The 26,421-nt window shown below is 44.0% G+C and overlaps 1 protein-coding gene across 5 annotated transcripts in view; it reads left to right on the forward strand.

The window, feature by feature from the left end:
• Positions 1 to 5,658: 5,658 nt before the first annotated feature.
• Positions 5,659 to 26,421, forward strand: part of LOC129698355 (F-box-like/WD repeat-containing protein TBL1XR1) — a 202,407-nt gene continuing 181,644 nt past the window's right edge. For 2 of the 5 annotated variants that reach the window (XM_055637454.1, XM_055637457.1), the window contains exon 1: positions 6,196 to 6,353. The gene's annotated coding sequence lies outside the window, so the exon portion shown is untranslated. Of the gene's footprint in view, positions 5,678 to 6,195; positions 6,354 to 6,698; positions 7,096 to 26,421 lie in introns of those variants that run through there. The other 3 variants (XM_055637455.1, XM_055637458.1, XM_055637456.1) reach the window with 2 other exon arrangements.

Below are 26,421 nucleotides of genomic sequence, written 5' to 3' on the forward strand. Positions count from 1 at the left end.
GATCTTAAAATTCCACTCCAGCTCCATCCAGATGGAATTTTCTGCCATTGGCTAAACTTTTATGTTTTTATGTTGGATGATATGGAAATAATTATATATTTCCTTTCCTGGAAAACTAGGAAAAGCAGATTTTACTGGAGAAATTTGTCTTCAATCAACAGTCTGATTAAATGTAAACTCCTGCCTGCTAATTGTACAAACCTCGAACAGAGTTACTGGTTTGAGTATACGTGGCCAGCCAGAAGCAATCAAACCTGGAGCTCTCAAGTGAATGGAAGTAGGTTGAGTTGTTGGTGCTGTTCTGGGGGTGGGAACAGGTAGATTAGCGATGGAGGACTCATTAGTTTGGAAGCTCATCTCAAGACGTCAAATCTGGCGCCGACAGGTCAGGTTGACCTCAGATCGTTGCCATGGTGATGAATGGAATGGAATTGTTGCAGGATATTGGTCTTCCAAATATTGAGTTGAGGAAATGTCTGTTTGTCTAGTGCTGGTGATAATTTAAATGATCTCCAGACGTGGATATGCAGATGATTGAAGGGACCAAGGTAAGGAGGAGAGAAGTGTGAACTTAGTACATTCCACACGGACATGGGTGGTGGTGGGCTCTCAGCCAACAGTGACAAAGGTACCACCCTCAGAACGCATTATACCAAGTCATGGAAATATATTGGGCATTAGTGTTCATGTACTCCATATGTAGTACCAAGACCAGTGACAGAGACCCAGCTATGTAGATTGTGTGCAGCAATAACTTGCCATCCACCTGATAATGTGGACAATAGTCCACACTTTTACTTCTCCCAAAATATGGACAAAGCCCTCCTGACTACTTAGCACCTTGTTAGTCTGCTCTCTGTCACCAGTAAGACACGAAAGAGTCAACAGTAGGACTATCAAGTTGCATTTACTCATCATTAACCTGCTAACTGATACCGTGTTTGGCAGATTCGCTTGAATCCAAATCCCATGGCAATCTCGACGCAAATAAATCTGAAATGCAGAGGCTGGAATGACTGTCCTAAACACAGAGAAATGTTCAGCCAAAGTGGCTCCAGGGAGCGCAAGTAAAATTAAAATTAATAGGAAGCAGGGAAAAGGGACTTGGAGTTAAAATCCTGCTTATTGTTGTGGTTCTTGGGGAAATATCCTCTCCATTCCAGACCACTGTTGCAGGAGTCTTCAAGGTGGATCCTAGCTCTGACTATCTTCAACTGCTTCATCGATGGCCTTTCCTCGGTCAAACGATAAAGAGAACTGTTCACAGATTATCGCAAGGTGATCAGTCATATTACCTGCCCCTCAAATAGTAAACACCCATTCCTGCATGAAGCAATGCTCAGTCCTGTTACCTGCCCTTCAGATAATGAGAGGCAAGATCTGAACAATAATCAGGTCTGGCCAGATTATAAGTATCACCAGCAACATGTCCTGGACCAGCCACATTGAAGCAATGATGAAGAAAGCACACCAGCGACCCTGCATCAAGAGTCAAGAGTCAAGAGTCAATTTAATTGTCATTTGGACCCCTAGAGGTCCAAACGAAATGCCGTTTCTGCAGCCATACATTACACACAAATAGACCCAGACACAACATAATTACATTTTACATAAACATCCATCACATAGCTGTGATGGAAGGCCAAAAAAAAACTTATCTCTCCACTGCACTCTCTCCCCCCCGATGTCAGAGTCAAAGTCAAAGCCCCCGGCTGGCGATGGCGATTGTCCCGCGGCCATTGAAGCCACGCCGGGTGGTGCGAGGTCGCACACCGGGTCTTGGTGTTGGAGCCCCCAGTGTGCGCTCGTAAAGTCCTGCGGCCGTTCCAGCCGCGCGGGGCAATGGTGTTAGGCCCCGCTCCAGGAGCTCTTCGACCCCGCAACTCGGGCGGGAGAATTCGCCGTTGCAGGAGCCCCGAAAAGCGGTCTCTCTCCAGGGATCCGCGGGCTCCCGGCGCCGCTGTCCGCAGACCCGCAGCAGCAGCCTCCGACTCAGCAGCAGCCTCCGACTCAGCAGAAGCAGCAGCAGCAGCGGCAGCAGCAGCAGCAGCGCTCCTCCACCGCTCCAACCGCTCCGGACTCGGCCAGCCCCGCGACGGCGACGGTGAGTAGCACCTGAGTCCCCGGCTTCTTCCTGCTGGAGGCCGCTCCTCGTTTCGGCCTCAACGACAACGGAAACCCGACGAGAAAAGGTCGGGTCTCCAGTGCAGGGAGAGTCCTTAGAAGGCTTAGGAAGTTCGGCATCACCCCAACAACTCTCACCAACTTCTACAGATGTGTTGTAGAAGACATTCTATCGGGGTGCATCACAGCATGGTTTGGGAACAGCTCCATCCAAGACCAAAATAAAATTGCAGGCAATTGTGGACGTAGCCCAAAACATCACACAAACCAACCTCCCTTCCATTAATTCCATTTACACTTTGCGCTGCCTCGTCAAGGCCACCAGCATAAGGACCAGTCTCACCCAGTTACTCCCTCTTCTCCCCTCTCCCATCAGGCAAGAGACACAGAAGTTTGAAAACGCATACCTCCAGATTCAGAGACAGTTTATTCCCAGCTGTTATATAGCAACTTAATCATCCTCTCACCAACTAGAGTGCGGTCCTGATCTCCCATCTACCTCATTGGAGACTCTCGGACTATCTTTAATCGGACTTTACTGGACTGTACCTTGCACTAAACATTATTCCCTTTATCCAGCACCTGTACAATGTGGACGACTTGATTGTAATCATGTATAATATTTTCTATGACTGGATAGCATGCAACAAAAGATTTTTCCCTGTACCTTGGTACACGTGACAATAATAAACTAAACCAAAGTTACGTGTAAAGTTTGTACTGCAGAAGTACTGTTGGCCATCTGCAACACTAGAAGTCTTACTAATAGCGTTGCTTTGCCCAATTCCACCACCACCATGGAGCAGTGAGTCAAGGAGATCAGACACTTTCAGAATGGATGCTCCCAATGCCAATACCAGAACGTTGCAGTTTTCAGATACATTTTGAGATGGAATCCCGCGATTTGCTCAACGTTTATTATGTTAGCTATTTTTCTACTGATACAAGTTACATTGTAATGACATATCTGGGGAACCAGGTGCCTGCAGATGCTGGAATCTGGAGCAAAAATCAAACTGCGGGACTTTGGCACAGAGATCGTCACCAATTTAGGTCAAGACTGCACATCAGGACTGTGATTGCAGGGCCCTTTTTATGAAGACCTTTGTATTGAGTCCTCTGGCGTGGTCCTGTTCGGAGTATTGCACGTATTTCTGGTTGCCCATTACGGGAAGGATATGGAGGCTTTGGGACGGGTGCACAGGAGATTTACCAGAATGCTGCCTAGATTACAGGGTATTTATTAGCTACAGGAGAGGTTGGACAGACTTGGATTGTTTTCTCTGGAATGCTGGAGGTTGAGGGGGAGACCTGATAAAAGTCTACACAATAATGAGAGACATAGATAGGGTAAACAGTCAGAACCTTTTTCCAAGGATGGAAATATCAAATACTAGAGGGCATGGTTTTACAGTAAAAAGGGGACCATTTAAATGAGCTATGTGAGATATTTTTTTACACGGACGGTGATGAGTGCCTGGAACGCGCTGCCGGGGGTGTGGTTGAGGATACAATAGTGTACGATAGGGCTCTGGGGAGTGCTGTAGAGCAGAGGGATCTAGGATTGCAGGTACATAGTTCCTTCAAAAGTGGCGCCAGAGGTAGATAGGGTGGTCAAGAAGGCTTTCATCGGTCAGGGTATTGAGTAATGAAGTGCCATATATGAAGTATTGTGTTCAGTATTGGTCACCCTGCTATAGTAAGGATGTTGTTAAGCTGAAAATTGTAGATTTATTAGAAGAGTTATGAGGATGTTGCCAGGGCCTCTGTTGTAGGGACAGGTTGGGCAGGTTGAGACTTTATTCCTTGGAGTGCAGGAGGCTGAGGGGTGATTTTATAGAGGTGTATAAAATCATGAGAGGAATAGATAGGGTGAATGCACAGAGTCTTTTACCCAGTGTAGGAGAACCAGGAACCTGAGGACATGGGTTTCAGGTGGGAGGGGAAAGATTGCATAGGAACCTGAGGGGCAACATTTTCTCACATAGGGTGGTGGGTATATGGAATGAGCTGCCAGGGAAGGTAGTTGAGGCAGATGGTATAACAGCATTTAAAAGACATTTGGATAGGTACATGGATAATAAAGATTTATAGGAATACTAGACTAAAGTGTTCACACGGGAGGGCTGGTACCTGTTGTGTCTTTTTACTTCAACCCAAACCCCCCAAACAACCATTTGCAGGCAGTGCCTTTTTACTTCAACCCAAACCCCCCAAACAACCATTTGCAGGCAGTGCCTTTTTATTTCAAACCAAAAATATTTTCATTTTCAAACCACATTAAGGGCACTCACAGTTGAGTAGACATGTGTTCCGTGTTATTCAGAGCTCAGAGAGACATGACCCTCTGGCTTCCTCCACCTTGCAGAAATTGAATGAGGCACACCACTTCCTGATTTTATAGTCCCTCCTCCTCCCTCCAGCAGGGGCAGCAGAGAGAATGGCAATTTAAAAAATATATATTAATATCTCTCTGATTTTACATCGATGGGAAAAATCCTCTGGTCCAGGAAAGCGGTGGGGGGCTCTGAGCGAGGTGGCCAAAAATGACGGCCGTAGGTGGTGGCGTTCTCTCAGAAATCACAGCACAGTGAGCCAAAAGCAGTCAAGATCAGACTTTTAGTAATATAATAAAGATAAATGGGTCAAATGTGGGCAGTTGGAGTGAGCTTAGATGGGGCATCTTGATGGGCATGGGCAAGTTGGGCCAAAGAGTCTGTTTCCGTGCTGTATGACTGTTTGACATGGATATGGAGGGATATGGATCATGTGTAGCAGAGAAGTATTGGTCTTGGCGTCAGGTTCTGCACGGAAGCCTTGGGCTAAAGGTCTTGTTCCTGCGCTCTAATGTTCTATATTCAATGCAAGGGGTACAGGGTAATAAACGGTTTTAAATTGTTGGTTGTTGAAATATGCCAGATCACGGGCTGGCTGTCCATATGGACATTAATGATTTATCCAGAAAAAAACATCTCGCATCCCCACTTTTAATGTTCTACGCCTGATTGTGAAAAGAGTAAGCACAAAATCTCCTTTCTGTTTTTATTAGAAGACGAGCCGACACTTTGCATGCGCTTTGCATAGCGTGTCCTTTTTAAACGCGATGGCTTTGGGGAAGCAGAAATAAACAATGCCATTCTCGGTAACGGGTCAAGTTCATCCTCACAACACCAAAATAATCACATTAGAGGAGGCCCAACCAAACAAGCCAGCCGTCAATCAAACTAATACGATTAACTTCAAATTATCAAATGGCCAGAGCAAAACAGATTTGCATCATTGTCACTACATTGTGTTCAATCTTAAAACACCAACGAGCTGTAAAAAAGAAATAGCCTTGTAATTAAAACCTTCTATATATATAATCAGCGTATTTATTTACAAAAAAAACAGATCTTTTTTTTGTTGCATTGCGGATTGACCTAAATATGCAAACGGGCTGTGGGTTTTACTTGCTTTACTACAGATAGCAAATGTTTATCACAGTGCACAGAGGCAACCTGCTCCCTGCCCCCATTCCGGAGCGGGCTGCGCCGCGTCTGCGGGTAGTACGGTAAGGCTGCGATGTGTCACTGTAATGCAGAGACCTGTAATGATGTCAACTTGTTATTTACTTTCCAAAGCTGAATGACTGAGCAAGGGGAAAGGAGAATCAATCACCAGCACTGTGCCTGGGCAGGCGGAAAAAAATAGCGTGGCTGGGGGAAGGGCAGCACATGGTGCAAATATTGTATCATTAAATACATCGCACATCGGCACTATCAGCCACTTTTCGCTCATTTCAATGCCAAAGGACGATGCATTAATAGATTTTGTAACAGCCTCGATTTGTTTGAGGTTGAATTGGTTAATTTAATATCTGCGACTTCCGAATAGAGCTCGCAGCATGTTGCTGTAATGTGTTTATATATTTTTATATAATATATATATATATATATATATATATATATATATATATATATTCATATAGTGCATGTTGTTAATCCTTGTTAAATGGTGTCCCTTGGCGAGGATAGGTTTGCTCACTTGTCTGGGTTGTGTACACAAAGAAACGAGGGCAAATTGAAAATGTAAAAAAAAGCAGGCAGCAGGAAGCCAGTTCCCCTGGCCGGGAACACCCTCCCTTCCCCCATGCAAGCAGTGTGTGCAGATGTATTTTTTAAACCGAATCGATCTGAAGCTTGGTGGGATATTCCTGAAAACATTGGAGGGAGCAGCGGGCGCAGGGGGTGAGCAATGGCTGGGTGTGTTGTGAAAGCGATGGTTTTAGGGAGCCCTGGGCTCCCCTCCCCATGTGGAATCTTTATATTTAATGTTTAATGCACAAGGCGGGTGTGTGAGCGCTGTGTGCGGGGGAGGGGAGGAGAGAGGGTCGGGGAGGGGAAGAGAAGAGAAGGTAGAGAGGGATAGGGGGTGGAGAGGGAGAGGGGGTAGAGACACGGGGAGGGGGAGGGGGAGAGACACAGGGGGAGGGGGGAGGGGAGGGTGTGCGCGCCCCCGGGTGGGGAAGACTGTGTGTGTGTCGGGGGGGAGAGGGCACGCGCTGTGTCGGGAGCGCGCCCCCGCTGGGGGAGAGAGTGTCCTGTGGGGGAGGGGAGCGGGAACGGGAACGCGCCGAGAGCGGGAGCGCGCTACAGCCGGGCTACCGACCGACCGACCCCCACTCACCCACTCACTCGGTGCCTCTCCCGCCGCCATATGGACGGCTAGCGCCCGCCCGCCCGCCAACCCGCCAACCCGCCAGCCACACGTACATGCGAGCCCCGCCGCCGCCTCCTCCTCCCCGGCCTCAGTCCCAGCCCCAGCCCGCGGCCGCGTAGGCCTCGCACGGCCCCGGCCTCCTCCAGCCCCCGGCCCCGGCCCCACCGCACTCCTCCCCGGTGATGAGCGACCCCTGAGGCGCTGCCCGACCCCCGAGACAAGCGGAGCCGCTGGTGGGAGCAGAGCCCTGGGTTATCTAAACCGCCCCAGGTGAGGCTGTGTGTTACACAGGGTCATGTGTGTGTTACACACACTGGTATTTTTTGCAGGGTCATGTGTGTGTTACACAGGGTCATGTGTGTGTTACACACACAGGTATGTGTGTTACACACTAACAGGGTTGTGTGTTACACACTAACAGGGTTGTGTGTTACACACTAACAGGGTCATGTGTGTTACACACTAACATGGTCATGTGTGTTAGACGGGGTCGCCTGTGCGTTAGACGGGGTCGCCTGTGCGTTAGACGGGGTCGCGTGTGTGTTACATGGGGTCGCGTGTGTGTTACATGGGGTCGCGTGTGTGTTACATGGGGTCGCGTGTGTGTAAGACAGGTTTGCGTGTGTTAGACAGGATCAAGTTTATTAGCCAATCTTGTGTGTGTACAGCATTGTGTGTCAGTTATACAGGTCATGTGTTACACAGGTTTGTGTGTATAGGGTCATGTATGTTGTTCAGGCTTGTGTATGTTATAGACAATGCTGGATAACCCAGCGGGCCAGGCAGCATCTCTGGAGAGAAGAAATGGGTGACGTTTTGGGTCGAGACCCTTCTTCAGACTGACTTGTGTATGTTATCTGTTCATGTGGGTATTATACAGGTTCAGATGTGTGTGTTGCAGCTATACAGCACGTAAACAGGCCCTTTGGCCCAACTTGTCCGTGCTGCCCATCTACACCAGTCCCCCATGCCACATTTGGCCCATATCCCCCTGTACTTGTCCAAATTTATTTCAAATGTTATTGTACCTGTCTCAACTACCTCCTCTGGCAGCTTGTTCCATATGCCCACCACCCTCTGTGTGGAAAAAGTTCCCCTCGAGTTCCTACTAAACCTATGTCCTTTGGTTCTTGATTCCTCTACTCTGGGTAAAAGACTGAGCATCTAGCCTTTCGATCCCCCTCATAAATTTTATACACGTCTACATTATCACCCCTAAGGCTCCTGCGCTCCAAGGAATAATGTTCTAGCAGGCCCAACGTCTTCCCATTACTCAGGCTCTCAAGTCATGGCAACATCCTCGTAAATTTTCTCTGCACTCTTTCCAGTGTCATTATATCCTTTCTATAACAGGATGACCAAAACTAAACACAGTACTTGAAATGTGGCCTCACCAATGCCTTCCACAACTTAACATGATGTCCTAACTTCTATATACTCAATGCCCTGACTGATGAAGGCCAATATACCAAAAGTGTTCTGACTACCCTATCTACCTTTGATGCCAATTTCAGGGAATTGTGTTCCTGCACTCTTAAATCCCTCTGATCTACAACACCCCCAGAGCCCTACCATTCACAGTGTAGGTCCTGACTAGTTTAACTTCCATAAATACAACACCTCACACTTATAGCTGCATTAAACTCCATTAATCATTCCGCAGCCCATTTGCCCAGCTGGTCAAGATCCTACTGTAATTTTTGACAGCCATCTTCGCTATCTACAATAATACCCACTTTAGTATAATCTCCAAACTTACTAATCATGCTTCTTCCATTCTCATTCAAACTGTTAATGTAAACCACAAACAGCAATGGGTCCAGCACTGATTCCTGTGACACACTTCTAATCACAGGCCTCCAGTCTGAAAAACAACCTTCCACCATCAACCTCTGCTTCCTTCGATTAACCCAATTTTCTATCCAGTTGGCTAGCTCTGCCTGGATCCCATGTGATCTAACCTTCCAGAGCAATGTGCACATGTTATGCAGGCTCGTGTGTGCGTTGGACAAGCTTGTGTGTGTGTGTGTTGTACAGATTTATGTGTAGTGTTTAGGGTCGTTTGTGTGTTGTACGTGCTCGTGTTGTGATTGTACATGCGTGGTGCAAGGGTCGTGTGTTGTATAGACTTGCGCATTCGTATGTCTTATGCAGGCACGCGTGTTATACAGGTTTGTGCCTGTCTTGTGCAGGCTTTGTGTGTGTGTGTGTACAGGTGCATGCGCATACATTGTACTGGTAGACTGTTTTCTCCAGGCTTGTATGTGTGTGTCGTACAGGCTTGTGCATGTGATGTACTGGCTCGTGTGTGCGTGTTTGTATGTCTTGAATGGAATGGAATACTTTATTGTCGCATGTGACTAGGCACAGTGAAATTTGCAGGTTCATATGTGTTATACAGGCACACACATGTGTTGTACTGGCTCGCGTGTGCGTAGGGTGAGCATTGATCTGAACTTTTGGTGGGATTGCTATGTTCTAACATTTAAACACATTTACGCTGTGCAGTTCGGAGGTGGGGGAGGGGCAGACTGGATGGGGGGTTGTTGCTAAATGGTACTTTCTGTGACTTGGGAGTATTAATTACTGTTGTTCAGAAATCCTTACAATCAGGCTGATCAATAGGAAAATACAATCCAAGGAACAGTTCAACGACTGAGCCTCTCAGGTTTGATTTGTTTCAATGTACTGTGGCAAATTAGTCTGAAATAAATGGAATTATGCATTTGATTGATCTGGGGATTGTGGATCAGAACACTGATAGTGTTCAGAACAGGTTATAATGTATTGATTTTACATGGAACACATTGTGTCCACATATAATGATAACAATTGGTTAAGGGGAAAGTAGGTCATGAGTGGATATGCCCACTATCCCACTGTTTTATGTTTAAATGGTGAGATTGTTTCTTGTAAATGTTTTCTTTTTTTTTGCTGCTCGGAAGCTCTTGCTTTTATTGAAGCGAGGAAGTGCAAATTTGAAATATTCATCATAGAGATGGTGTAGATTGTCTCAGCAATGTATTGGGGAGGGGAAGCATGTTGGTTCAGATTTTATATAATGGAGTTCGTTCTCTCAGTATATTAAATGTATGCAAAGTCACCACAGTGAATGGTTTGGTAGTTACTTTGTTAACTTAGTGTAAATACGTAATAGATTTTGCAAAACGTAATCAAATGTGTGTGTGTGTGTGCATTTACATTTTTTGTTTATTTGTGGTTAAACTTTACTGTGACATTTAGAATGTAGTTGTTTATAATTGAAGTAATATGTTTTTAAAAATAGCATTTATCAGAGGCCGTAAGCGGCGCACTTTATTTCCCCAGTTGTTGCACCATAATGACAGTTACTTCATCTCACAGTTTTGCATGGCCTTCCAAATTTGGAAGTAATAGAAGTTTGAAATTGCAGCAATATGTGACTGTGATAATTCTGAAGAAATTGTTTTATTTTTGTACAACTACCTGTAGTTCTCTCTATTTCTGGTGTGGTGTTGTTTACATATTCAGTTTTACATGTGTGAGAAAAGCATTGAACATCCGTGATTTCCAACAGTTAAATGCGGTATTACATGACGGATCAACATTTTGTACCATGTTGCACAGGAGATTTCATGTTCAAATTCTCCACTGTGGTGAAATAATTGGTATCAGTAATTGGAATGTGACATTTATACCCTTGCTGCCTTTTAGGTCTGAAAATGAAACGATCATTGTGGTTTTCCTGTCCCTGATTACTATCCAGTGATCTCAACTGAGATCATGTGTACCATGTGTGGACATTGCACACGACCCCTGCTCTACATTACTGTCCAGTGATCTCAACAGAGAGTATCGGTGTGTGGACATTACACACCTGCTCTCCATCACCCTTGGTGCTCACTAGTCTGATGGCATCCAGTTGAACACTGGCTTGTTTTTGAATTTGTGTATGTCTTCATGGCACCACCACCCCTCTCAGTAACTACAGCTCTCCATAGATTGTGCAGTCCTAACACTGTGACCAGCTCCAACTATAATTTCTCCATTATTGATTACTGTGCTGTAATCTGCCAAAATCCTACACTCGTGTTCCATCTTCTAGCTTTCCCTCATGGAACCCTTATGTCCCAAATTGTTTTTATGTTTTTAAAATGCACCTTTAAACTAAACCCTATTTTGTTGTTCGTATGTTTGACTGGGAGGCAGGTTTTGTCTTTGAAGTGCTTTGAGATGTTTTATTAGTTTAAAGGCAAGCAATAAACACCAGTTCTAGTTGACTTGCCTGCGAAGTAATTCAAGGTCAAACAGTTTCCAACTATTCAGGTGTTGGTTTTATGGAACTTCTCCTTCCAGCTAGCCTACCAGAGGAACATCAGTAATGTCATTTTTGTTCAGAGATTTAGAATATTTTTGGTCCCTCTGCCAGTCTTCCTCCAAAACCAGCAGATCTTGTTTATAATTTTAAGGAATCAATTTTTACGTCCCTATGTGAAAAACTATCACTAAAGCAAGATTTACTACTGTCCAGAAAGCTACTCTTTATAAAAATTGGAGGAAAGAATTGAGCAGAAAAATCCACAAAGGCTGCCATTTTGTAGATCACAGTGAAATGTTTTGAGATTTTAATAATGTCTCCTCACTGTCCATTCATACAAAAATATGTCATTGGTTGACAATGATCTCTGGATTACATAAGAATGCATGCTAGTTACAATACTTACCACTTCTGCAAAATGGAGATTTTTAACTTGTTCAACTAGTGATGCATACTGACTGTTGCTTTTGACAATTTTTCATTCATTACCACTAAAGCTCAAATCAGATGGTTTATATATAAGAAAAAAAAGTTGGATGAAGTCAGACAGGGAAGATTTACGAGGATGTTGCCAGGAACCGAGGGTCTGAGCGAAAGAGAGACGTTGAGCTGACTGAGGACTCTATTCCTTGGAGTGCAGGTGGATGAGAGGTGATCTTATAGAGGTGTCTAAAATCATGATAGGAATAGATTGGGTAGATGCAGATACTCTTACCCACAGTAGGGGCATTGAGAACCAGAGGACATAAGTTTGTGAAAGGGGAAAAAATTAATAGAAACAGAGGGGTATCTTTTTCCACACAAAGGGTGTAAAACAAAAAAGAGCTGCCAAAGGAGGTAGTTGAGGCAGGGACTATTGCAACGTTTTAAGAAAAAATTAAAGTTACATGGATAGGACAGGTTTGGAAGGATATGGGCCAAACACAGGCAGCTGGGACTAGTGCAGATGGGACATGCTGGTCGGTGTGGGCAAGTTGGGCCTGTTTTCATGCTGTATGACTGTAAAAACTTGTGCTACCAATTATAAATATACCCATTTTTTGATATGGGTGGAGCACTAACAGGTCTTGTGTCCCTCATGCTTGCTCCATAATTTAATATCCTTGATTGTAACCTTGAACATCTCCGTCTGCCTGCTGTTAACTTTCACCCCTTGCTAATTAAGATTCAATATCTCTTAAAATATTTAAAGACTCTTCTACCAGCTTTTGAGTATGCGAGTTACAAAGACTTAGTACCTTCATCAGAAAACGACACACTTCCTCACTGCTTTAAATGGAGAGTCCATTTGTTTGGATTTCAATTCTACTTATTCTCATGAGGCAAGGGATCCTCTCCATATATACCATCGAAGACCTTCCAAGACCTCGCGTAACAGGCAAGTCCTCTGTTACTTTTTATAAACTCCAGCAGATAAAGCCTAGCTTGTCCAACATTTCCTCTAAAACAATGCCCATTCCAGGTATTAGTCTAGCAATCCTCTGAATTCCTTCCAAAACAGTGACATCCTTCCTTGAATAACAAAACCGTAGTACAATACACAGTGGTGTGGATGTGGCCTTATGTAACAGAAGCACCTACTCTGTATTACTTTAAATTCTGTTAGCTTTGTACATTACGTGTACACTGGCCCCCTGTGAGGCTGTATCGTACACTGGGACAAGAGAACACCTCAATGCCCTGATCGGACTTTCCTGGATTTAATCTAGCACTAAATGTTATCTCTCACTGATTATGTAACATGCTTCTTTGTTATTTTCCCTACCAAAATGGGCCATTGTGGAATTTCCCACACAATGCTCCCGGTTAATAGGTCTTTACTTACTCGACTTTTTGTATCATTTTGCAGGCTCTATGTTCATAGCTTATTTCAAACCAGCCATTGTATGAGCTGAAATTTAGCACCCATGCCTATGGTGCTTTCACCTTAGTAATTTATATATTTTTAAAAACACTGTGGCATACCATCATTCTTTGATCCGAAGTAATTGACCCGAAGCAATAACTGTCTCTTGTACAGAAGCAGCCTGACTTAATGAGTATTTCTTACATTTTCTGTTTTTATTTCAGATTTGCATCTAGCTTTTATTTAACTTTTCAGGCCATTAACTCACTGAATGCAAAATAGACAAATGTAGTGCATTGGTTTATTATTGTTGTGTGTACAGAGATTCAATGTAAAGCTTTTATTTGTTGCTGTCTTTTTCGTTTTGTTTTCACTTTTAATTTCAAGTTTTTGTGTACCTTGTGTTGTGACTGTCGGCAGACCAATTTCCGTCCGGGGATGAATAAAATTCTATCGTATACGATTAAATCCCATGAGTAATCAAGCCTTACACAAGGGGCACCAGATAGTACACAGAGAAAAGTACCAGAATGCAGAATATAGTGATACCGTGTAATAGCATTACAGTTACAGAGGAAAAAGTCCAGCATCCGCAATGTAGGTTGGAAGATCGGTACTGCAACATAGCTTATGGGAGGACTGTTCAGTTGTCTGTTAACTGAGGCGAAGAATCTATTTCTAAATTTAAGGGTGGCACGGTGACATAGCGTCAGAGCTACTGCTTTCCAGCACCAGAGACACGGGTTCAATCCTGACCACGAGTGCCTGTTGTACAGAGTTTGGACATTCTCCCTGTGACCTGTGTGGGTTTTCTCCGAGATCTTTGCTTTCCTCCCACACTGCAAAGACGTACAGGTTTGTAGAGTGATTGGCTTGGTGTAAACGTATAAATTGTCCCTAGTGTGTGTAGGGTAGTGTTAATCTGCGAGGATCGCTGGTCAGTGTGGACTCGATGTGCCGAATGGCCTGTTTCGGCGTTGTATCTCTAAATTAAACTCAAAAATCTAATCTGGTGCTATGTGTTTTCAAGCTTTGGTATCTTTTGCTTGATGGGGAGAACAGGGAATGACTAGGGTGAAAAATATCATTGATTGGTGTTGGCTGTTTTCATGAGGCAATGTGGTGTAGATAGAGTTGGTGGTGGGGAGTCTGGTCTGTGTTATGGACTGGGTTACACCTACAACTCTGCAAATTCTTGCGGTCTTGCGCAGGGCAGATCCTAAACTAAGCTGTGATGCAACCTGATCAGATGCTTTCTGTGGTGAATCTGTAGAAGTTAATAATAATAATAATAATAATAATACATTTTATTTGCGGGCGCCTTTCAAAGTCTCAGTTGATGAGAGTTGTTGGAGTCAGGTCCCCTGAGGAAGTTAGTGTGCTTCCTTGGCCATAGCTGGGCGACACCAGTCACAGAGGGTCAACGAGGCAGTTCAAAGGAGATTCACCAGACCAGTTATGTTAAATTCATGCCATTATGAAATATGTTAGTCATAGAGTCTTACAGCATGGAAACGGGCCCTTCGACCCAACTTTCCCATACTGGCCAACGTGTCCCATCTATACAAGTCCCACCTGCCTGCATTTGGCCGATATCTCTTTAATCATATCCTATCCATGTACCTGTCCAAATGTTTCTTAAATAGTACATGCCTCAACTATCTCCTCTGGCAGCTCGTTCCATACTCTTACCACCCTTTGCTTGAAAATGTTACTCCTCAGGTTCCCTATTAAATCTTTCCCCCCTCACCTATGTCCTCTGGTTCTTGATTTCCCCAACTCTGGGCAAGTGACTCTGTGCGTCTACCGGATCTATTCCTATCATGATTTTATACACCTCCATAAGATCACCGCTCACCTCCCTCGGGTCCTGGCAACATCCTGATAAATCTCTGCACCCTTTCCTGGTTGACAACATCTTTCCTGTAACATAGTGCCCAAAACTGAACGCAATACCCTAAATGCGGCCTCACCGACTTCTTATACAACTGCAACAAGACCTCCCAACTTCTATAGTCAATGCCCTGACTGCTGAAGGCCAATGTGCCCAAAGCCTTTTTGACCACCCTATATGCCTGAAATGCCACATTCAATGAAATCCGAGATCCCTCTGCCCTACAACACTTCCCGTGCCCTACCATTCAATGTGTAGGTTCTACTGATGTTTGTGCTCCCAAAATGCAACACATCACATTTCTCTGTTACATTCCATCAACTTCATACATTCCTCAGCCCACCTGCCCAACTGATCAAAATCCTGCTGCAATTTCTGACAACCATGTTCATGCCGGGACTGTCATATGAGGAAAGATTGGAAAGACTGGGCTTGTATTCACTGGAATTTGGAAGGATGAGAGGGGATCTTATAGAAACGTGTAAAATTATAAAAGCACTGGACAAGCTAGATGCAGGAAAAATTTTCCCAATTTTCGGGGAGACCAGAACCAGGGGCCACAGTCTAAAAATAAAGCGGAAGCCATTTAAAACTGAGATGAGAAAACGTTTTCACCCAGAGAGTTGTGAATTTGTGGAATTCTCTGCCACAGAAGGCAGTAGAGGCCAATTCACTGGATGTATTTAAAAGTGAGTTGGACGTCCCTCAGCCCCGACGTCGGACTTACAACACCCCGGCGAGCGGTCCTGAACATCGGGCCGCCCGTAGCGGCAACTGCGGAGGGCTTGGGGAGGCCCTGACCACGGGGAACAATGGAGGAAGAGACTGACTTTGGTGCCTTCGCACACAGTGGGAAACTTTGATTCTGCTGTGTGGGGATGTTTTATGTCAAACCCTATAGTGTGTTGTGTCCCTTTTTTTTTTAATTGTATGGCTGTATGGGAATTTCATTTCACTGTGCCATCTGGCACATGTGATGAATAAATCTATCTTGTATCTTGTATAAAGCTCTAGGGGCTAGCGGAATCAAGGGATATGGGGAGAAGGCAGGCACGGGTTACTGATTGTGGTTGATCAGCCATGAACACAATGAATGGCGGTGCTGGCTCGAAGGACCAAATGGCCGCCTCCTTTACCTATTTTCTATGTACAATACCGCCCACTTTTGTGTCAACTGCAAACTTGCTAATCATGCCATGTACGTTCTCATCCAAGTCATTGATATAGATGACAAACAGCAATGGGCCCTGAGGGACACCACTTGTCACAGACCTCCAGTCCGAAAAACAATCCACAATCATCCACTACTTCCTTCCATGAAGCCAATTTTTAAAATCAATTCCGCTACCTCTCTTTAAAACCCATGGGATTTGATCTTCCTGAGCCGCCTACCATGTCAAGTGCCTTGCTAAAATCCATGTGTAAAACATCTACAGCTTTGCCTTCGCCAACCGTTTTGGTCACATCCATAAAAAAAAAGCCAATCATATTCGTGAGACATGACCTCCCACGTGCAAAACCATGTTGACCATTCCTAATCAGCCCTTGTCCAACTAAGTGCATGTATATCATATCCCTCGAAATGCCCTCGAGTAAATTCCCAACTACAGATGTTAAGCTCACTAGCATGTAGTTCCCAGTCTTTTCCCCGCAGCCCTTCTCGAATAGAGGAATAACATTTGCCACCCTCTAGTCTTCTGGCTCCTCGCCTGTATTTAATCATAAATCTCCACCAGGGCTCCTGCAATTTCCTCTCTGACATCCCACCGTGTTCTTGGATATATCTGATCAGGCCCAGGAGATTTGTCAATCTTCACGCGTCGGGACCTTCAGCACCTCTGTGATCGTAATAGTGACTGCTCACAAGACACATCCAGTGACTACCACACGATTCCCTGTCCTCCTGTCTTTCTCCACTGTAAACACAGAGGGGAAATACTCGTTGAGGATCTTTCCCATCTCTTGCAGCTCCACACAGAATTGACTGTTCCTGAGAGGTCCCACTCTCTCTGGTTACCCCTTTTCCCTTTATATGCTTGAAAAATCTCTTGGGATTATCCTTAATGCTATCTGCCAGAGCTATCTCTTATCCCCTTTTTGCCCTGATTTCTTTTTTTAAACTTACTCCTTGGTTCCTGACACTCCTGCAGGGATACACTCTCCCAGCTGCCTATACATGTCCCATGCCTCCTTACTCTTGACCAAAGCCTCAATTTCCCATATCATACGTTTGCCTACCTTGCCCTTCACTCTAACAGAGACGTGCATGTCCTGAGCTCTTAGCACACTTTTGAAAACATCCCACTTTCCTGAAGTTCCTTTTCCTTCAAACAACCTACTCCAAACAACTCTATAACGAGTATCTGTCTCATACCCTCAAAGTTGGCTTTGCCGCAAGTTAGCATTTTAACTTGTGGGCCCGCTCCATAATTATTGTAAACCTAACAGAAGTGGCCACTGGTCTGAAAAGGCTCATCCACAAACACTTTATCCACTTGCCTCTTCCAGTTTCCTAAAACTAGCAATGTTACAACATTTTGAGATTTTAAAAATCAAGTCTGCAATTTATCCCATCAGATAAAGCATAAAAAGAAGTTTAATTTGACACCTAATTCACTTTCATATCTTCACTATTAAAAAAGTTATGGCCATTGTCATACTCGGAAATTAGCATCTTGTTCCCTTTTGCTTTTCCATTGACTTAACACAAAAGCTGTGATCGAGGACAGTCAAAAGCCCATAACTTTCTTAAAAATTAAGAGAACTGAATGAAATTTTCAGTTATTATAGATTGAAGCATTCTGAAATAAATATGAAACAATCTTACTTGGATGACCTGAAATTAAAGCATATAATTAGTTAGTTACCTAATTGTAGCTAATTACAAAATTCAATTACTAAACATCTATCCATTTCTTAAGAAAAGGTTAACATTTTTAAATAGCCTAAGTGTCCAAATTACATTCACTCAAGAATTCACAATATAACATGATTTTTAAATCTCATTGTCATGAATTTATAGGCCAAATGGAAGGAATTTAATGTTTAATTCCCGTAAATTAATGGGCATTTAAATCGTCTTGTGAGTGGGTGTTTCTGGAACGCGATCGATTGGAACGTTGCGGTTGCAATGAATTTGAACCCCATATCAGCAGGAAAAACACTGCTGTGTTCATTCGTATGGGGCCACAATCACATTTTCGCCAAGGAAATTTTGATTAAAGTCATCCTAAGAAGCAAGTTTATATATAAAATAGACGTCTTACCCCGTGTTTTGTCCCCTACGTGAGATCCATCCCATTGTAGGTGTTGAGGGCATTAGAAGTAGCTTCTTTATTTTATTCCAGCAATTAAATTGTCCCGCGATTTTTATTTTAAACTTCCGAGAACGGAAGTCGGAATGATTTTCCTGCATCAGCTGGCAGGCCGAGGAAATCCATCTCGGACAGGCAGGAGAAAAGGGCATTTTAATCTCCCCCCCCCCCCCCCCCCCCCCCTCAAAGGCGCCAAAGTCGCTCACACGGCCAGTGGCAGAACTGCAGCGCCGCTGAAGGTAAGTTTTGTAACATCGCTACTATAACAAAATCTCCTGTGTAGGGCCTTCAGCATATTGCCGGAGGGAACTTTCTTGAACACATTTGACAGATTCCACTTTGTCTAAATCTTATGCACTCTGATATTCCCAATGTTGGGAAAATTAAAACCCCCAACTATGACAACCTTATTAGACCTGTAGTTGCCTGCAATCTCCTGTCACATTTGCTCTTTTAATTCAGTGGACTATTTGGGGGCCTGTAGTACACCTCCAACAAGGTGATCATCCCTTTCTTGGTCCTCGGCTCCACCCATATAGCCTCACGATATGAACCATCCCTAATGTCACTCCTGACCACTGCTGTGGTATCCTCTACGGGTGCTGTCTGTATGAAGTTTGTACGTTCTCCCCATGATCTGCGTGGGTTTTCTTCGAGATCTTTGGTTTCCTCCCACACTCCAGAGACGTACAGGTTTGTAGGTTAATTGGTAAATGTAAAAATTGTCCTTAGTGAGTGTAAGATAGTGTTAATGTGCGGTGATCGCTGGTCGGCGCGGACCTGGTGTTACCGCGCTGTATCTCTAAACTAAAGTTTCATTTCCAGCATAAAAGCTGAATTTATACTATTTACTATACTACTAAGTGGCATCACACTGGGAGGGCTGGTTACCAACGCAATATTCCACCTCTCCACCAATTCCAATATTGTTCGCCAGTGGGGGGGGGTGGGGGGGGGGCTTTCTGTTGCGCTAGTATGGGTGTTGCGGGCCGACGGTACTGGTTTCCAGAGGGCTAGTATAGACATTGAGGGCCGAATGGATTCTTGGGTTGCAGCCAACTGTTGCAATGATTTAAAAAGCCATGGCAAACAATTTGGCTGCAGCCACCCAACAACCAAAATTTATTTTGTGAACACAAACTTTTTAAAACGGCGAGGCAAACAATTGGGCTGCAGAACAACAAAATTCATTTTGTGAACAGAAACTTTTAAAAAGGCGAGGCAAACAATTGGGCTGCAGCCACCCGACAACCAAAATTCATTTTGTGAACAGAAACTTTTTTAAAAGGCGAGGCAAACAATTGTGCTGCAGCCACTTTACAGCCGCATCGCGGGAACTCACCGTGAAGTAGACATGCATTCAGTGTTATTCGCAGCTCAGAGAGCCGTGACCCTCTCGCTTCCTGGGTCTGGTGGAGACTGAATGAGGCACTACAGTTCCGAGTTTTATAGTCCCTCCCTCTGCCGCCAGCGGGGGCAGCAGAGAGAATGGGGATTTAAAAAAAACCCATTAATATCTCTCTGATTTGTTATCTATAGGAAAAATCCTCTGGTCCCAGATGGCGGAGGGGGGCTCTGAGCGAGGTGGCCAAAAATGACGGCAGTTGGTGGCCGCGTTCTCTCGAAAATCACAGCACAGTAGACCAAAAGCGGTCAAGATCAGACTTTTAGTAATATAGATTGTTAATTGAAAATCAAAGAAATGAAACCGGTGAATAACATTACTTCAAAAAGACACAAAGTGCTGGAGTAACATAGCGAGTCGGGCAGAATCTCCGGAAAACATGGATAGGTGATGTTTCAGGTCAGGACTCTTCTTCAGACTGATTGTGGGGGGTGGGGGAAGAGAGCTGGGAGAGAGTCTAAAACTGGCAAATGCCATTTTATGAATATATTTTAAAGTCGATGGGCGAGTTAACGAAATGGGCTTTGTCTAATAAGAAGAGTTGAATTCGCTAAAACAATGTAGTTACCCAGGTATTTATGCATATACCTGGGTGAATTGGATTGCTCATATCCCAAAGAAAATATCAATGTTTTTACAGTTATTTTTAAATGTCTTTTCTTGGAGCTCAATACTTAAATGAAAGTTGTTGGCAGCAGAGAAAAGTTGTGGAATCAAATCATGCAGAAATGCATTATCCGCAGCCATTCCGTTGAATTGAACAAACATTTCTGCACATGTTTGCTGACTTAGCAGGGTTGCAGTTTGGATCAATGGTACAGTCTGCAATAATTTTCTTCCATCTGAAACTTTTAAAATTGCAAAGTTCCTTTTGTATTCGGACAGAAAATTATTGATCAAGAATATAAACCCTGCCTTCGCTGATTACCAGTATTTCTGTCCCATGATTCAGATTTTGCTTCACATTCAACTAAGCAAGGCCACAGGATTTATTTTTTTGTCCATTCCCTTTCTTTGGTTGTCACTAGAAAGGTATTTATTTCCTGTCCCTAATTACTCCAGAGTGCAATGACTTGTTCGGCTATTTTACAACACAAGTAGATAGAGTGGAAAAGAAGGCTTATGATATGCTTGCCTTCAACGGTTGGCATTCAGTGTAAGAGTCAACAAGTCATGATGCAGATTTGTAGGACTCTGGTTAGGCCGCACTTTTAGCTTTTAGTTTAGAGATACAGCGCGGAAACAGGCCCTTCGGTCCACCGGGTCCGCGCCAACCATATGTCCCGGATGGGACAATGATATTCTTACTCGCTGCAGCACAACAGAATATGTGAATATGTAAACATAGTACATAACGGGGGAAGAGAAAAAAAGAAAAAGTTCAATATATAGCAAATATAGTGCAAAAAACAAATAATAATAATATAGTCTTTTGCAGTTCAGAGCTTATTGGTTGTTGTGTTTAATAGCCTGATGGCTGTAGGGAAGAAATTATTACTGAACCTGGACGTTACAGTTTTCAGGCTCCTGTACCTTCTTCCTGGTGGCAATGGTGAGATGAGTGTGTGGCCAGGATGGTGTGGGTCCTTGATGATTTTGGCTGCCTTTTTGAGGCAGCAACTGCGATAGATTCCTTTGATGGTGGGGAGGTCAAAGCCAAAGACTGGGCATTGGTCACAACTTTTTGTAGTCTTTTTCGCTCCTGGACGTTCAAGTTGCCGAACCAGGCCACGTTGCGACCAGCCAGAATGCTCTCTACCGTGCACCTGTAGAAATTTAACACTATCCTACATCCACAAGAGACAATTTTTACATTTATCATGCCAATTAACTTACAAACCTGTACGTCTTTGGAGTGTGGGAAGAAACCGAAGATCTCGGAGGAAACCCACACAGGTCACAGGAGAACATACATACTCCGTACAGACTGCACCCGTAGTTGGGATCGAACCCGGGTGTCTGGCGCTGCATATGCTGTAAGGCAGCAAATCTACCGCTGGGCCACCTTAACTGCTGACTTGTCGTCTTGTGTGCAGTTCTTGGAAGGTGGCTTTGGAGAAGTGCAGAAGGGAATTCACCTGAATAATGCTTGGGTTAGGGGGTATTAGTTAAAAGGAAAGCTTGGACACACTTGGATAGTTTTTTTTCGCAATGTTGGAGGTGGAGTGATCTTATAGATAAATAAAAAATCGATAAATAAATTAAATAAATAAATAAAAACCACATTTATTATTATTATTATTATTATAGAAGTATATAAGGTGGCATAGATAGAGTAGGCAGCCAGAACCACCTTCCCAGGTTGGAAATGTCAAAGACCAGAAGGCATAACCTTGAGGTAATGGGCAAACTTTAATGGAAATTTGGGCATGTTTTTTCACCTAGTGGGTGCCTGGAACATGCTGCTAGGAGTGGTGGCACATTTGATAGCAGTGTTTAAGAGGCATTTAGATAGACACTAGAATATGGAGCATTATATGCAACATGTCCCTAATTTATAGTAATGGAGAGAGATAAACCTTGTCAGATTTGCAGATGGATGACTGGCAGAAATGGCCAGTTAGAATGCAGGCAGAAATATCAAATGCCACCTTAAAACAAGTTGGTGATTTCAAAGTTACTCATGCAATCATCTCACCACTGCATCGCCACCAAACCCATTGGCTTCCACTCAACAAAGCTTGTTGTGTCAGTGGATATATTTCAGCTCTTTCTTGACCCCACAAGAGAGAACATGGTGCCAGAATGGTTGTGGTTACATGGCAGTAGTGTTGGGAAAATTCTATCTAAATGGCAAATAGTTCTCTTGTATTTGGATAAAGTAGAAAATTTGATTTTTTTTTTCTCAATTCATGAATTCCATTCGTTCTGATAATAAAGTTGGCTAACAATATATTGCTGACCTTCCTTGCATCCGTTCCCTGTAAAACGTTGCCTATCTCATTTTCTCATTTTGACTACTCATTGAAATAAGACTCGATTTGGAATGCGCACGGTGAATATAATTTTGTATTTGTTGTCTTGTTTCAGTTGATGTAGTTTTTTTTTGTTTTTTCCCCCGCAGTTGCTTGGTAGGTATGACTCGCAAACAAACATAATTTTATTCATATCAGTTTGCAGGCATGATTTTAAGATGTATTTTCTCCCAATGATAGCTCCAGTAGCGGCATATGTGCCTTGTATTGCTTTTCAGTTGTTTTCTTTCAATGGAGTTGTTACCTATGTAGGAAGAATTACGCTTTATCACCCACAATCTGTTTACATGGCAATCTTCCTCCTGAGAAAGATCCTTGAGAGTGAGTGCATCGTGACAAGTTCTTGCAAGGGTTCCTTGCATCTGGCCCTTCCCATTCATGACATCTCGTGATGCTTCGTTTGATCACAAAATTGGAGGGTTTAATGTTAGGAAAATAAGTTGCATTCATACCTTCTGCTGCCCTCTGTAGCTTTTATCACAAGGCACATACTGTCCTTTCCCAGTGCTACTTGGCTGTCTGGCTGCATTGTATGAATTCTCTAGCATTCCCAGGAAGTGCTGGCCACTCACGGAAGATGTATCAAGTAGCATTGTAGTAGATTCATAAACACCGGAAGTCCTGACTTGTGGATAAGCTCCTTGAAACTCCTTTACCGATTTAGTTGGAACACAAATCTGCATATCTCGCTACTTTCTGTATTTAACTCCAGACTTGCCAATCAGATGGGGCTAATTAATGAAAACGTGACCCCACCACTCGCCACATCTTCCCATCTCCCCCTATGTCTGCCTTCCGCAAAGACTGCTCCCTCCGCAACTCCCTTGTCAATTCTTCCCTTCCCTCCCGTACCACCCCCTCCCTGGGCACTTTCCGTTGCAACCGCAAGAAATGCAACAACTGGCCCTTCACCTCCCCCCTCGATTCCATTCAAGGACCCAAGCAGTCGTTCCAGGTGCGACAAAGGTTCACCTGTATCTCCTCCAACTTCATCTACTGCATCCGCTGCTCTAGATGTCAGCTGATTTACATCGGGGAGACTAAGCGGAGGTTGGATGATCGTTTCGCCGAACACCTCCGCTCAGTCCGCAATAACCTACTTGTACTCCCGGTGGCTCAGCACTTCAACTCCCCCTCCCATTCCCAATCCGACCTCTCTGTCCTGGGTCTCCTCCATTGCCAGAGTGAGCAACACCGGAAATTGGAGGAACAGCACCTCATATTCCGCCTGGGCAGCTTGCATCTTGATGGCATGAACGTTGAATTCTCCCAGTTTTGCTAGCCCTTGCTGTCTCCTCCCCTTCCTTAACCCTCGAGCTGTCTCCTCCCATCCCCCCGCCCTCGGGCTCCTCCTCCTCCCTTTTTCCTTCCTTCTCCCCCCCACCCCCCATTAGTCTGAAGAAGGGTTTCGGCCCGAAACGTCGCCTATTTCCTTCGTTCCATAGATGCTGCTGCACCCGCTGAGTTTCTCCAGCATTTTTGTGTACCGTCAACTATCCATGTTCTCCAGGTATACTGTCTGACCCGCTTAGTTACTCTAGCACATTGTCTTCTTTTGTAAACCAGCATCTGAAGTCCCTTGTTTCTGCCTTCTCAGTATCTTACTTTCTTCCATGATTCGCATTGAGTTAACTAGTCATAGGAAGGTTGGGCAGGGTGTTTGATAATTGGCTTCATGCCCTGGTGGTGAAAAGTAGAAAATTGTCAGGCTTCCTATTTTGGACCGTCACCACTTTCGGCTGAATATTGCTTCTTTTTTTTAAATAATTTATTTTTTAACTTAAATTACAATCTAGGGAAATGGTTAAAATGGTATAATTTCAAAAGAAAATCAAATCTCTTGGATAACCAGATACAGGTTCACCGTTGTGTTTGTGTAGAACCCTCCCATCCCTGACGGGTGTAAATATGCATCTGAGTTAAAGTACTGAAGTAAGGTTAATCAGAGAAATGTGAGGTGGTGCATTTTAGAAAGTCTAACATGGCAGGACCTACACAGTAAACGATAGAGCTCTGAGAAGTGTAGTAGAGCAGAGGGATCTAGGAATGCAAGTACATGGTTCCTTGAAGGTGGCATCACGGGTAGATGGGTGGGCAAAAAGGCTTTTGGCACATTGGCCTTAATCAGTCAGAGTATTGAGTATAGACATTGGGAGGTCATGTTGCAGTTATATAAGACGTTGGCCAGGCCGCATTTAGAGTATTGCTCTGGCCACCATGTTATAGGAAAGATGTTGTCAAGTTGCAACGGGGTGCAGAGAAGATTCAAAAGGATGTTGCCTGGACTCAAGGGTCTGAGCTAGAGAGAGAGGTTGAGCAGGCTGGGACTCTATTCCCTTGGAGAGCAGGAGGATGAGGGGTGATCTTATAGAGGTGTATAAAGTCATGACAGGTGTAGATCGGGTGGATGTACAGAAACTCTTGCCCAGAGTGGGGTAATCGAGAACCATAGGGCATTGGTTTAAAGGGGGGAAGATCTTATAGGCATCTGAGGGGGGTCTTTTTCCACACAGAGGGTGGTGTGTTTATGGAACGAGCTGCCGGAGGAGATGGTTGAGGCAGGGACTATTGCACTGTTTAAGAGGCAATTAGACAGGTACATGGATAAGATGGGTTTAGGACGACAGATGGCGGTGGGACGACAGATGGCGCAATGGGCTAAGTGTTCGGCTGGCGACTGGAAGGTAGCCGGTTCGAATCCCGCTTGGAGTGCATACTGTCGTTGTGTCCTTGGGGCAAGACACTTCACCCACCTTTGCCTGTGTGTAAATGTAATGTAATTATGTGAAGCACTTTGGGGTCAATGCAAGTTGACTAAAAATGTGCTATATAAATAAGAGATATATATATATATATATATATATATATATATATATATATATATATATATATATATATATATATATGTGGGCCAAACATAGGCAAGTGGGACTAGTGTAGATGAGACATATTGGGTAGTGTGGGCAAGTTGGGCCTAAGGGCCTGTTTCCATATTGTATGACACTATGACTTCCAGGGCTTTATGTTTCACCATGTCTGCTGCAGAGTGGACGCCTGGGGATGTGGTCTGACAGTCAGTCAGCTGTGCCCGTGAAGCAGTTGTCAATAATTAACATCCCTGGGGTAGAGGAGGTAAATGTAACTTTGGATTTTCATAAATTGGTGTGTGTGAAACTATAATACACTGACACCATGAATGTACTTTTTACTACTGTGTCCTTAAGCAGCTGATAACAGCTACCCGGGTCATTGGGGATGGGTGATCAACGACCATGCCGCTGAAGCCCGATCCTGAAAACTGAATGTATTGAAAAAGTGTCCATCCTTTTGCACAGTTTTCTTGAAATGTGCAGCACCTGCGCTCAAATCGCCAGTTGAACGGAAACTGAATATGAATCTTTGTGATCCTCATATTACACAGCTGGAGAACTCAATGATATTAACTCGGTAATTATCTATATTCTTGTTTAGTGGCTGAGTCACTGATCCATTTAATTGGTCCATCTAATTCCTCTTTATTTTTGGAAGTTTAATGGTTTGTAGGACGAGTGACTGGCTGAGACATTTCTGAACAAAAGTAGTATCTACTGCGTATCTGGAGTCCTGTGTGGGCAACTCCCATTTCTGACATAACCATACACGCCAATTATGTTTTGAAATGGCAACTTCATGTCTGGCTTTCTGGAGCTGGTACTTAAATGCCTGTGGTTATTCGAGACAGAATCCTGACCTGACTTGACTTGACTTGATGAAGTTGCTGGTTGAGTGCCATATTCACTACAAATTTATGTTATGCTATTAAGATGTGGAATGACACCCATTTCTAGGAGTGACACCATGCAGACAGAGTTCTCTGGTTTAAAAT

The sequence above is a fragment of the Leucoraja erinacea genome, chromosome 6 (assembly GCF_028641065.1).
Source record: "Leucoraja erinacea ecotype New England chromosome 6, Leri_hhj_1, whole genome shotgun sequence".
Lineage (NCBI taxonomy): Eukaryota > Metazoa > Chordata > Chondrichthyes > Rajiformes > Rajidae > Leucoraja > Leucoraja erinaceus.